Here is a 15,515-nt window from a genome sequence, read left to right as displayed (position 1 = left end):
ATTCCTTATCTTCAACCCATTTTACATATTCCAAAAAATCAACTATGTCAATTGAAAATCACAATTTCCTCATAAATAATTAAATGTTGCCCCTTGGCCAACACTGTGTTATGATGCTTGGTTGTCATTGGGTTACTCAATCACTACTAACATTTCTAATTGGCACATATACTAATGCTTGGTCAATACTTATACTCAGCCGACACTACTTATGCTCAACACATACTGATGTTTAATCGACAATAGCATCACTCAACATAGACTTTAGGTTCCTTAATATTCTTCTATTTTGTTTGGTCTAGCCTATACATTTAGTCATTCTTTGATCACTTCTTCAAGGCTCGAGTGTAACTATCTTCTTCACTTATAGCATGATTAAACAATCAATTTATCTTATCAAACTCTAACTAATCAAGTTCCAATTTTAGTTTTCTCTTGTAACTCAACCTTTCCTCTAGATTCTCTTGTTATGTCTTCTCTCAAATCCTCTTCATCAATCATCTAGATACGGCACTCAAATCAGATAGATGATTGTCTTACCAATAAGGTTTGACATCAATGAAAACATAACAATTGTTCCAATTGTAGTTTCTAGTAATCTCACTCTTTGGCATTGATGGCAACACCTCTAGTTATCATTCAATCCAAAACATGTACTGCTTCAAGCATAGAGTTGTCCAACAATCTCTCTCTTTCAGTTTCATTTTGATTCTCATCCATGTAGCTCACTTCAGATCATATACTCCCTCTTTAATATACATCTTCAATGTCCTTATTCTTTATAACATATCTACTAAATATTATTGATCCCTCTTTCAAGTATGACTTCTCTTCATTATTCATTTCATATGTTCTTCCAGTTATATGGTAACTCAATCTCTCCCTTCATTCTACACTAGATACACTCTCCCTCTTTGAAAATTGCTCAATCTAAATGATATTTGAATAATTCACTACTACTACCACATATTCAGCTTTAGTTGTTGATTGAAAAATGTAGTTATACTTCTTTCTTGTCTGTGAAACTAGTCTCTTTCCTAGAAGTAAAGCTCCTCCACTTGTACTCTTTCTATCATCAACATTTCCTTCCCAATTGGCATCCATGTATACTTTCAAATAAAACTTGTCATTATTCTTTTAGTGCAAGCCACAGTCTTATGTTCCTTTCAAATATCTCAGTATCCTTTTCACTATCATTATGTGATTCTCTTTAGGACTTGTAGAAAATCTTGCAATAATCTCAACTGCTAATGCAATATCAGGTCTGTTGGGAACAATATATTGTAACTTTTCAATTATTGATCTATACAATGTCTAGTTCACATCAGTAGAATCATCATTCTTATATAGCTTATGTCATATAGTCGTAGGCGTACTAACTAGTCTTGAATCTACCATTCCATAGGTTTTCAATATCGCCCTTATATATTTTTATTAAGGTAGATACCTTGCTTCATTTGATATACTTGTAAACCAATAGAGAATTTGATCTCACCAAAAACAAACATTTAAAATTCCTTCTTCATGTCATCTACAAATGATTTGCACAATACACATTTTCCTCCAAATATGATATCATCAACATAGATTTCGTATAGCAATATCTCATTGAGTATCAGTAAAAGAGTTTATTGTGTTATCATTAGTTATAGAAAATCCAATCTTCACTGAATAATTATGACATCTTTCATACCATGCTCTAGGGGTGTATTTAAAATCATATAGAGCCTTATGCAGCTTACATACCATGTTCTTCTTGCTAGGATCTGCAAATTCTTCTAGTTCCTCAATGTAAACTTCTTCTTCTAATATTTTTGACATCCATTTGGTACACTTCAAATCCTTTATAAGTAGAATATGCAAACAGTGTTCTAACTCCTTCTAATCTTGCAATTGGGGACAATGTTTCCCCATGATCAATTTTTTCATCCTTTGCATACCAATCTAGCCTTCTTCCTTGTGACTTCACCTTTTTCATTTAACTTGTTCCTAAATACCCACTTTTTTCCAATAACATTTTTGTCTTTATGTCTAGGTACCAATGTCCATGTTTTGTTCTTCTTTATCTTCTCAATTTATTCATTTATTACATGAATCCAATCCTCATTCTCCAAAGCATCTTTCACTTATTTAGACCTTCAAATTCACAAAGTAGACATGTATCACTTCTTATTCTTTTCCTTGTCATAACTTCATATTCTTTTCCTTGTCATAACTTCATATTCTTTGTCTCTGATGATTTTCACAAAGTAGACATGTATCACTTCTTATTCTTTTCCTTGTCATAACTTCATATTCTTTGTCTCCAATGATTTTCTTAAGTGCATTGTGTCTTCTCATGTACTTTTCTAGTACAAGTTCTTCCCTTATCTCTTCTTCTATAGGTTCATCTTGAAAAATGATTTCAAGTTTTTTTTTTTCTCTAGTTCAGGTTCAGCTTGCTCAACATTTTCTTCCTGATGTTCAGCTTCTTTTGCATGTACCTCGACATCATTTTGTTGTTGTTCAGCACCTATAGTTTGTTTCTCAGCAACCTACTATTTCAACTCGGTATTCACAATTTGTTGTTGATTTGTAGCTTTTTTCTCTTGCTCAAGTAAGGTGTAGGGAGTACCTTCATTCACATATATAAATGTGCTATAATCTTCAAGTTCTTTCTTGCATTCAACTTCATTATTTTCTACATATTCATCAACTTTCACATTTTCACTTTCCACAACTTTGTTAGTGTTAGAGTTCAAGCACTTATAAGATTTTACCTTAGTGGAATATCCTTGGAATATTCCATCATCACTTTTAGCATCAAGTTTTCCGTTCCTATTATCCTTTAGTATATAACATCTTCTTCCAAAAACTTTAAAATACTTTACATTAGGTGCATATCCATACCACAACTCAAAGGGTGTGACATTTGTACCTTTCTTTACTTGCACTATGTTCAAAGTATAAACTATTGTACTTACAACTTCTCTCCAGTATTTATGTGACACATTCTTCTCCATCATCAATGTTCTAGCATAGTTTATGATTGATCCATTTCTCCTTTTAGCTATTCCATTTTGGGGAGGGATCCTAGGTGCTGACATCTTCCTTTTGATTCCTCTATCATTCCAGAATTCTATTGAATACATTAGAGATGAATTCTCCACCTCTATCAAATCTCAAGCACTTTATACTCTTACCTATTTCCTTTTCAACTCTGGCCAAATACCACTTAAACAACTAAAAAGCATAAGGTTTTTCTTTTAAAAATATTGTAGTCATTATCCTAGAATAGTCATCAACAAACAGAATGAAGTATGTGTCTCCACAATAGCTTTACACACCAACATGTCCACAAAGTTCAGTATGAACCAATTCCAAAAAATCATTAGATAAGTATATCTTGCTCTCTAAAATTAGACTTTGTCATTTTTTTCCAATTGACATTGTTTGCATATAGCATTATTAGGTTTCTTTAGCTTTGAAAAACCTCTTACTCTTTTCATCTTACTAATACTTACTAAATCTAAGCATCCATTATCTTATCCTCTATAGCATATTATAAACAACATCAACTAGTATTCCACTATCATAATAATAACAGACTTGTAGAATGTAAAACATTAATAGTAACTCATCATAAATAATATCCACACAAGTTGACACTAGGATTTAACATAGAAACCCAATTTGATAAAAATCACTTGTAACATGTCATCAATCTTTCACTCTTTTGGAGTGAGCTCTATTAGGATCCAACCCTTTTAAAGTTTATAAAACATATTGTTAAAGGAATTAATCACCCTATTAGGAGTGGTCTTGTTAGAGGACCGTAGAACACTCCAATTAGAATGCCACTTTGATTAAAGGATTTATATATGACTGTTAGGTCAACCTTGATTAAAGGATTTCAATACTAATAATATTCTTAGAAAGTAACAATAGGTTTAATCTAACAAGTACAACTCATTTTGCAAATACAAATCACAATTTGGCTCACATGATGATCCACTAATTGGCCTTCATTGTCACCTCAATCTCTGATATGCTTGGCAACCCTTCAAGCAATCACTCTACACCTTTTCAAAATATTTTAGCCTTCTTCTTAAGTTTTTCAATAAATAGCATCAACTATTGCTCCATCCTTGTTAAAGGTTAGCTCTTGTACTAATCCTTCCAACATTTTGTTTCATCTTTTCTCCTCTAGAAACTTCTCCTTGAATCCTTTCATAGAAATATGCAAACATGATTTCCCTCAAATTAAATGATCCAACTCATCATTCCTCATCTTCAACGCATTTTAAATATTCCAAGAAAGCAATTATGTCAGTTGCAAATCAGGATTTCCTCATTAACTGTTAAATCTTGCCCCTCAACCAACACTATATTTAGATGCTCAATCATCACTAGGCTATTTGGTCGCCACTAAATTTTTTGTTAAGCACATATACTAACTCTCAATCATCACTGGGTTACTTGATCACTACTAAGATTTTTATTCAACACATATATTGACGCTCAGTCAATACTGATGCTCGATCGACACTACTTTTTCTTGGCACATACTAACACTCGATCAACACTAGCATCACCTGGCATATACTTTAGGTTCCTTAATCTTCTACTCTTTTTCTCAGTCAAGCCTATACATTTAGTCATTCTTTGATCACTTCTTCAAGGCTTCAGTGTAACTATCTTCTTCACTAGTAGCATGATTAAACAATCACTTTATCTTGTCAAAGTCTAATTAATTAAGTGCTCATTTTAGTTTCCTCTCATAACTCAACCTTTCCTCTAAGTTCTCTTGTTATATCTTCTCTCAAATCCTCTTCATCAATCATCTAGATATGACACTCAAGTCAGATAGCAAACTATCTTACCAATAAGGTTTGACATCAATGACAAATAACAATTGTTCCAATTGTAGTTTCCAACAATGTCTTCATCTACTTGTTCTATATGAATAATATCCTATTTTCCTTTACCTTCACCTTGTTGTTTTTATGGGCATTCAAAGGCTCTATGCCTAGTTTCACCACAATTGTAGGATGTACTAGTGAAGTCTCTCCCTCTTTCAAAATTCCAATGTCCTCTGAAGCAATGTCCTCTTTCGTTTGAAATTTTCTCCATGTATCATTTCTTAACTCAATAGAGAGGTACAATCTTTATCTATTTTGGTAGAATTTTCTCTTCTACTATTAGCTATAATGACCTCTATCATGTGTATTTTTTCTTCTTCCTCTATTATTATTTTGTTGTTTTATATTTTTTTATCTTCAACCTACATAGAATATCGCTATGTCTCTACAATATTATGCGGATTTAATAAACTTATTTCATCTTTCATAGAAATAAATAAACCATTCAAATATCTTAAAACATGGTATACACAATCTTCAACAATGGCTTGATTGTATGCCCAATTGATAAAATTCCTTTGTGTACTCATTGGCTCTTGTTTCTCTTTGTTTGAGATTATGTGATTTTTGAAACAAACTTATATGATAGTTTGTTGACATAAATTTTACCTTCAAATTCATTGACATTCTATCCCATGAATTTATTTTTCTTTGCATCTTCTTTACATATATCATTTTTCAAGTGCTTCCACCAGAGGGGTGCATGGCCTTTCAAATTCATTCCTATATAATTCACCTTTTTAGCTTCTTTTGTAATTTTAGTTTTGAAATAATTCTCCATTTTGGAGACCCAATCCAATAATTCATCTAGGCTCAAATTATTATTATAGTTTGAAGGGTCAAAATGGGGCCGGGTGTTTACCCTAGTTATGGATTGAATAAATATTTCCTCTCCTTGGTCAAGCCTAGGTTGAGTTCTTCTTAGACTGTCTTAACCTTTTCACTTACATCTTCCACACAAATATCTCTATACTTTGACATTTCAATAGTTTCTATCCTATCTATTATTCCTCTCAATGTATCCATCATGATGGGGTATACACCTTTTAATGCTACTCTTCCCCTACTATGTCATCCTTGTGACATTTCATAGAAGTTCTTTGTAGAACTATAAGTCTGATATTTTTCTCTTGTTATCCACAACAAAAATTCCTTGAGAACTATTATTTTAACACCTTGTGTGATTTTATTTTCCTTTTCTTTCATGCATCTTAATGATGGATCATGTAGTATGATTTGAAACGTTGATGATAAAAAAAAATCATTACACAATTGAATCCATAAATGAAAAAAATACCTTCAATACTCTTCAAACCTTCTCTAAAACCACTTTGAGAAGTTGTGCTCAAATATATTCCCAAACACATAGCAAAAAATCTCACACAATAATTCACAAACAAATAACATAATTAATTAACTTTCAAGAATACAAAAACTTGAATTACAACCTATGAAACATTAATACATTATTTTTCCTCCCAAAATAAATATAACTTTCTAAAAGAATATTATTTCATTTTAATTCAAATACATATATATATATATATATATACATGAGAAGAGAAATGAATAGTCAAGTGAAGAAAGTGAATAGTATTTTCAAGTTTAAATTGAAGAGTTGGGAAGAAATCCAACGGCTATAAAGAATAAAAATTTAATATGTTACTTTTTTATTTTCTAATTCTAATACATTGGCTATATTGAACAATGCCTGATCTAGATCTTGATTACTCCATTCACTTCCAATGACTTCTGAAAACTCTGAAGAACATAGCTCTAAATATCCCCCAAATAGTATCTAGATCACTACTTTCAATGATTTCTAAAATATTTTGATTACTCTTGATTTATCCTAATAGCTAAATCCAACTAATTTAACCAAAAATATAACTACCATGATAGATCTTTATACCTCCTAATTACTCTTGATGGCTCTTGATGACTTCCAAATAAAACCAAACCCAATTTTTTTTTATGATGAGGATTGCACATACACTTGATCCTACCTCATCAAACACTAAAGAATATTGTCCACCATCTAATGGTGAATTAGTTTATGGTTGTAAACATTATAATATTATTTAGATTATAAATTTGTCAATAAACTTTAAGAGCTAAAGTTGTTGATATGTTTTAGAAATGTTTAAACTTGTTGGCATTTGAATTTTGTAGTACAATTTAGCTTAAAAGTTTGACCTCCAAAATTGAAGGAAGTTGGTGGTCTCATTAATATATTGCCTTTGCTTTATATAACTTGTGTAGTGATAAAAAAAAAAGTCAAAAGAATCAATTTTCCCTCAAAATTTAGTTTTTAAGATAAATATAAAATTAGATACAATTTAATAAGTGTAAGACCATACTTTTAAGCTAATGGGACAATTTATAGCCTCGGCCAATTTTTACTAGCTCAAATACACAAACCTAACAAGTAGGAATTTTTATTTTTGAGGAAACAATTCCAACTAATCTAGTCAAAAATGTATTTCTTCATCATGGGACCTCCTCTTCCTAAGAAATAGAAGCTTAAGCCCCTCATAGAACCTCATCCTTATATAAATGTAGACATTGTCTTCTACCAGTGAACTAGATGCTTATGGAAGTCACTAGTGTCCTCAAACCACTCGTGATCATTTATGTTGTTGGCTCGCCTTTGGAACCCAACATTTAAAATTTTAAAAGTATAAATTCCCCCAAATTTTCCTATCCTTTATGATGATTTGTGCTAATAATTTTTTTATGGAGTTATGCTTTATAAAGTGATAGCATTGCTGGAATTCAGAATTTTTCTTCAAACTTTGAGGTTGACAAGTTATCATATTGAACTTGAAATTTGAAACACATAGTTCAAGTTCACTTATTCGAAAGTGCAGATCCAAGTTCAAGTTTGAAATCCAGATCTAACTCAAGATCCCCAAACAATGAATGCAATTCAAATTCATCATGGTTCAAAAGTTTAGGTTTGAAAGTTTAAGTTCACAAGATCAGATGCGCGGGTTCAAGTTTGTAGGTTTAAAACGTTCAATTTTTAATAGTGGCAGCATGTAACAATAGATTTTCTACAAACAAAAAAAAGATGGGTGTCAATGTGGGGGGAATATCTTTTAGCTCCACCATTGGCTCTTTCTAATTTTTTACTATGTTGTCCAAAATCTAATTTTTTGAATAATAAATAGTGCAATTTTTGTAATATGGTTAGATTCAAAAGTTATAATCAGGTGTATCAAATAGACAAGTAACCTTAGTTTGATAGAAGATATGTTGAAAACAAAAACTCCATGTCAATGGGAATGAAATAACAAAGGAGAACTTGGAATTTAGTTTTCTTATGGTTTATAAGAGTCCGAGTGGCTATAATCCTATGTGGATTATTTTATTTTGTCATCCTGCAAAGTGTTGTTTAAATGGAGTGTGGCCACATGACAAGCACATAAGCATGCCAGCTCAGATGTTTAATTAAATATCATTTAATAATGTTCGAGATATTAAATTAAATTTTGGTTTTTATAATTGAATATTATATGGGGATTTCTAAGAGTTTTACTAAAATATTAGGATGTATTCAGTTTTCAGGAATTAGTTATGGATGGGAAACCAGAAACTTCCAGCAAATATTACTTATTGGAGAAAGCTTTCCAAAAGGGGGGTTCTTCTTTTTCTTGAGATTCCTATGTCTACGAGGAATAATACATTTGTATAACATAGGAGAATAGTGGAATTATTTTTATGTTATGTTTTATGTAATTTTGATTATAATAGGAGGATACGACTGATCTTGTGGTCATTTTGTTTTACCAAAAATAAAAATGAATTTTACTATAGGTCATGTGGTTTGCATATTTTTCCTAAGTAGGATTAATCATATGATTTCCTTTTTCATATTTTTGAATATCTTCTTCCATTATCATTAAGTATGTGTTTTATGTAAGCTTACGGTTCACATATCCACATCTTGTGGAATAAGATGTTCAATTTCTCTTATTTCCTCTGTACTAAGGACTTAATAGGCAGTCTTGTGGTTGTTTACTCATCCTTCTCTCTATCTGAAGTTTATAAATCCAATAATTACATTCATTCCATGTTGATGGATGAATGTTAGTAAGCCTTTGTGTCTTATGCTCAAAGACATAACTAGTTATTTAAGTCATCACAAATCTTTCTTAGAGGGAGTTATACCTCTCAATTCATAAGGGAGTTAGCAATCAATGATAACTCATCCAACTATTGGTGAGGTTTGTTCTTCATTTTGGGTGATTCAAGTCAATTAGTTTTATTTATTTTTGAAGGATAGATTTGTTTACCAACATATGCAAAGATGTAAAATAAATTTATGTCATACCAAATATATGGTGATGTATGAATGGGATAAGAAGGATTTTGTGGCTTCCTCTTTAGGCTACCATTTATCTACATAGTAAAGAGACATATTTTTTGGGCTACCACAAAATAGGTAGATCCTATCAACTATGCCTTGAATGGATTGATGGTGTAGCTCCATTTGGGTGATATATAAGAGTTGAGGGTTGTGTCTAGAATAAGAAAAATTTGTTAAAGACTATGTGATCCTTTCCAATGCCCATAGAATTTGAATGCTCAATTTTCCTTTGGCCTTCACCCATGATCCTCTCAATCAACAATACTAATTGATGGAGATATTAGCATTACAAGAGCACAACTTTGAAATAACTATCATGGATGGCTATAAAGGAAAATCACTCATCCACCAATGAATAAACTCGTCTCACACACAATGTAAAAATGAAACATGCATGCAAATAGATTTTGAAAGAAATATCTCAAATTAATAAGTGGATTCAATGAGCAACTCAAATATTTACAAAATGACTCAATGAGAAAGGCTATGTAAGTTTTTGCAATCATGGCTTAGATACCATGTTAGAATTGCTATGAATTGAAAGAAAACTAAATGCACAAAATAGACAAATTGAATTTCCATTAGGATTATTTTTTAATGTGCAATATAGCTTTTCTTATAAAGGCAATAAGAGAAAAAGTCAAATCATGAGTCAACTAAAGTGATAGTTGAATGTTTCCACCAAGTGTTAAGATAAAGTCAACATGTATAATGGACATGTTGACATAACATGAAAGTTTTTTATTAGTGACATATACTTATTCAAAATATAAGTATCTACCAAGCTTATTGTATAGTTAATAGTGTTAATCAAGCATTTCAGTTGCCACCAAGTTCTACAATTGCTACCGAGTCTTTTGGACAAATTTCAGTTGAAGCTGAGCAATTACTACTATGATAAAGATCAGCAGTGTAAACCGAGCATCTCAGTGTATGCCAAGTTTACCAGTGCAAATTGAGTTGTGCAATGCTTACCGAGTTCAAAGTTGATGTGATGTGAGTCTAGTGTTAACTGAGCTACTCAGTGTTAAACAAGTGATTCAATTTATACTAAGCTCATAGTGAGTGCTTTAACCAATCTATGCAGTGTGAATCAAGTGATTCAATTTATATGTCGAGTTTCACAATATTCACCGAGTCACCAATGCAAACCGAGTTCAAGACTACTTGGAAGTGACTAGTATGGACTGAGCTTCTATGTCTATTGAGTGCATGATGATGTTGAGCATTGATAGTGGATGTCAAGTATCAGAACCTCACCAAGTCAGTCTTCAAAATCTGAGCTTCTACATTTGACCTAACTTTGTAATATTTGTGAAAACTTGTATTGTGGTCAACTTTTTAATTATGTAATTGGATTGATATATATGTAATGTATTGTATCACATTCAAATCATCAAGGAGAAGTAATGTAATTATCATAGAAGAGAAAAAGAGAAAATTACAAAGGTTGCAGTAGTATAAGGAGCAGCAAAGATATACCTATCACAGCAAGGTGATTTATACACTCAGAGGAATCTCATTCATCAAACCAAGTTGAAAATCAGAGATCAACTATTATTTCATCCTAACAGGTGGATCAGTCAAATCCATTAACAAGGTAGACCTAACAATCTTGTGTAAATCTCTTTACTGAGTTTGTACTTCATTATATGTTTGTAAATCCTTTAACAAGGTGGACCTAGCAGTCCTTATTTCTCTTAGTAGGGAAGATCATCAGAAGTGATCAATGTAAGCCTTAACCAACCAACTTTATATTGTAGTACTAAAGCCTATGGGTATCATCCCCACCCTAGTTTTACTTTCTATTTGGAAGGTTTCTGGGTCACCAAATCTTGTGTGTTAAAGTGTTGTCTATGCTTTCATGTTTTCAATTTCTCATGTATGCAGAATACATATGAACTATTAATTGGTAATTGAAGATCAAATTTTATTTGCTACTGATTCACCCCTCCCCTCTTAGTAACTTAGCCTTTCATAATATTTCCAACAATTGGTATTAGAGCTTTTGTGGTTCTCAAAGAAAAGTTTAACAGCTTGAGCAAAGATCAAAGGCCATGGAAATATTTAGACTTGACAAGGCTATTGACAATGAGAAGCTAGATCTGGAAATGGCTATTGCCCAACTCAAGAAAGCAAAGGAGCAACTCTCTCAATCCCTAAAAAGAAGAAAAGATCTTGCAATTCAAATGAACGATCATCTCTACACTGAAGAAAGAATTGAATACCTTCATTTAGCAAGCAGCTTAGATGAAGCCAATGAAGCAATCAAAGAACTATTAGAAAAGAATGGTACATTGCAAGAAGAACTAAGAAAACTAAGAAGAGAGCAAGAAATTTACTCAGTAAGGCTATGTGAAGTTATGGAAGAGAAATAAAAGATAAAAGAAGAAATAAAAGAAAAAGATAATGAGATTCAACATTGATCCCTTAAATAGGATGACTTCATTAATCAGCTCACCAATGCAAATGAAGAAATCATGCATCTAAGATCAGAAAATGAAAGATTACAAAATGATCTAAACAATGAAAGGCAAACCAATGAGAGAATGATGAAATATCAAGAAGACATAAATCAATTGAATGAGAAAAGTAATTATAGACAAAAGGGAAAAGAAGGAATTGGATATACAGAAGAATGTGGATCATCCAAACAAGGAGCTCAAAAGAATAAAAAACCTACTTGCAATCACTATGGCAAGATAGGTCATACATCAAACAAATGTTGGAGCAATGGGAAAGCAAAATTCAATGGAAAGTACTACAATTGCAATCAGCATGGTCATAAGGCTAATGAATGCAAAGAGAAACCTAAGTTTGAAGGGAAATGTCACAAATGTAACAAGCATGGGCACAAGTCATCAAAATGCAAAACCAAGATACTGAATCTAGCAGAAAAAATTGTAAAAGCTATATTTGGTTGGGACTATAGCACTTGGTGCAAATGTGATTACTGTGAAGAATTTGGACACATTGGAATGAATTATGTAAAGCATCACATGAGAAAAAGGGATACTACCAAAAGATGTTTCATTTCTATAAAAATTGACCATCTTGCCAAGAATTGTATGAATACTAAAAGAATAGAAGATAAAAAGAAGGAAAAGGCTAAAAACATCAGAAAGAAAATGAGACAACAATGGGCTCCAAAGTCTACCGAGAATGCAAGTCCAAGAAATGATGAACAAGTCACTCAAGAATTGAGTGACTCCACTATTTCCACTTGATTTCTCAGAGGAGAACTGGAACTAGGGTACTAAAGAAGAAATCTAAATCAGTTCTAATTGATAGGATGAAAAGATCCATATCAGCATCCGAGATGCAAAGGGATCACCAAGTAAGAGGTATCAGTTACTACCGAGTTACTATCTTACTGAGCAAGGTCAAGAGTAACTAAAGTGTGTGTGGTTATCGAGTCACGAATGTTAGAGTAATTAGATATTTTCTAATTAACTCTAGTCTACTTAAGCTAAACTTTAGGTATCTAATAATTAATATATTTTATTGATTATTATGATACAACTTAGATTAAATACTCTTCCTGTATTTAATAATTATCCTGTAATTATTAAATACCCTAAAGAGTTTTACATCACCTTTTTGGGTTTTGATCTCATTTATATGGATGATATCTCATTGTAAACTTGAACTTGAGATAATTCATTTTTTATAGCAATTCTTTTTTTTTGCTCATCAAGAATGTCTCATCTATGGATCTGGCAATTCCTACCTCCATAGCTTTTTGCCTCTCTCTTTTGTAACAAGTGTTTGCATGTAGGTGATTCTTGGGAGCTGTGGGAATGATTTTTTATCAACTTCAACATGGTATTAGAGTTCTAGATCTTCATGCCCCTATTATGTTTGTGAGAGATTTGGCATCAGAGTTGACAGTGGTTTTCATATCTAAGCTTTCAGCATTTTTTTGGTCAGATCTGTTTGGACCTATCTTCACCTTTTTGCTCATATCTTGGGCATACAAACTCTATTTTTTGTAAATGAGATATTGTTGGAAAGCTAGTTCTGAGCCTATCACTATGGTATAGGTAGTTTTCAATTTTGATGTTGTTTTGATGCTTTTATCTGCTGTCAAATTCCAAAGTTCTTTTTTGCACTCTAGGAGGCATATCTTGAGCATCCAATCTCTAATTTGGGAATTCTTGATATCATTGGAAAGCTATTTTTGAGATCTTTCCAATGATGCTGGTTATTTTTCTAGATTCTACTCCAAGCACATTCTATTTAGTCTTCGACATGTTTTGCATTCTAGTGGATAACTTGGTTGTTTCAGGTCTAGGAACTAATTTCTTTGCTTCAGATGATTTTTCATGACTTATACTATCTATTGTGTTAGTCTTATGCCTTTTCTAATCTTTGATGAGACCTTTTGTAATCTTTTTTGCATATCACATTGAGATAAAGTGTCACTCCTTGCTTTTCGAGATATTTTTCATCATTGTGACTTATTGTACTCGCACTACATTAAAAAGTGCCATGGGGGATAGTTGTTTGCCTTTTAGTGCCCTCTTCCTTTGTCAAGTGAGTGTACCTTCCATGACATTAGCCCCATAATGTGTTGATGACATGTGCCTTTATAGGTGTTTGTACCTCTTCCTCACTCTTGATGTTCTTGGTTCTTTTTGCAGCAGAATTTTGGCCCACTTTCTTAGTTTCCTATTACTTCACCTTGTCTACATTAGGGGGGGTTCTTTTGTTGTTTCTAATGCTTCCTTGGTTCGTTGGAGTGAGCTATGTATTCAGTATTTGATCCTATGTAATAGGCAATTACAGTCGCTGGATACCAATGCATTTTGGTGAGATGGATCATCTACCATATAGACACTCTTCTTTTCATTCCTACTTTGGTTGCAGCCTTCTATTTCATAGGAAGTTCTATAGATTAGCAATTTCCTTTTGACGGAGTTTGCAGCTTCTTCATGCTTTAGTGGCTTTCTTCATGATCATTCTTTGTTCCTATCTTCTGCGACATTCCATAGTTTGGAGGCTTCTTCAATCCTTCACTAGTTTTTTAGCATTTTTTCCATCTCTTTTTGGAGTAGGGTTTCTCCCATGTGGTTTTCTCTATATTGTTAGAGTAAATAATTAATTATTTATTATTTATTCTATTTACTTAAGTTTACTTAGGTGAATGCATTCATTTAATTTTTGTAGTGATGAGTTGTTGACAACACACGAGTTTGTTCCCTTCTAGCATGTTCCACCTTTTTGTGGAAGTGTGCTAAGTTGTCAACCTTATCCTCTACCCCTTTCTAGCTTATTCTACAAGCTTCCATGAGGCCTTTATATTTAGGCTCTCTTATTGTATTTTCTTATCTCATTTTCATTGTAAATACATTTTCTTTATTTTGCAATATCTTCTCTCAAGTCCATTTAGGGTTTTTTAAGTTCGACCTCTTCCTTGGTTTCCCTTCAACAGGTTATTTGCATGCAAGTGATCTTGCCAAGCTGTGGAGTTAGATTTCATCATCTCCTACATGGTATCAGAGCCTCTTGTTGCTTCTTGGCTAAAGGATTTTTGAAGCCGCGATTCAAAGACACAAACCCTAGTTTGTTTGTGCATTTTTCTTCAATCCAGGGGAAGACCATTTTTTAGAGCACTTTGGGCCCAAACGAACACTGCCATTGGATCTAAAAGGCTATTTATAGTCAAGATTCATATAAAATTTATCCTTTTTGGTGACAAGAGCTCTAGGAGGAAAAAAAATTAGGTGCAGCCGAGTCGTACAAACTGTACGAACGTACAATCAAAAAAATTTTAAAAAACACAAATCAAGGTGCACCACTGCAACACTACCTAGTGGCCATCATAGGGCCACCCATGCACCACTTGTGCCCACCGCAGCCAGTCGCGCCGCCACAAGACTGCCCCAAATTGTGCACAACCCAGTTGCCGCCCACTCTCCACCATGGCCTGGCAGCGCCTTCTTTTTTTGCTACTTGCACTGACATCTACACCACCCTCCATGGCTCTACCACCTCTGGTCTTCTCATCTACTACAACACACATTGACACTTTTTGCAATGCAGCTGACAGTTTTTGGGGTTGACACATGGCATGAGTGCCACGTTGGCACTTGCCACATGGACCCTACCACGTCACCCAACCACCTCAGCAACCTACCACATGGCATCCACATGGCATACCACATGGCCTTTTTTTTACAATGATGGCCACATGGCTGTCAAATCTTTTGTCATAAAATGTTGACGTCAACACTACATCA

This window comes from Cupressus sempervirens, chromosome 8, assembly GCF_028749045.1.
Source record: "Cupressus sempervirens isolate cs-2001-9-10 chromosome 8, ASM2874904v1, whole genome shotgun sequence".
Lineage (NCBI taxonomy): Eukaryota > Viridiplantae > Streptophyta > Pinopsida > Cupressales > Cupressaceae > Cupressus > Cupressus sempervirens.
Note: the sequence above shows the minus strand (reverse complement) of the source record.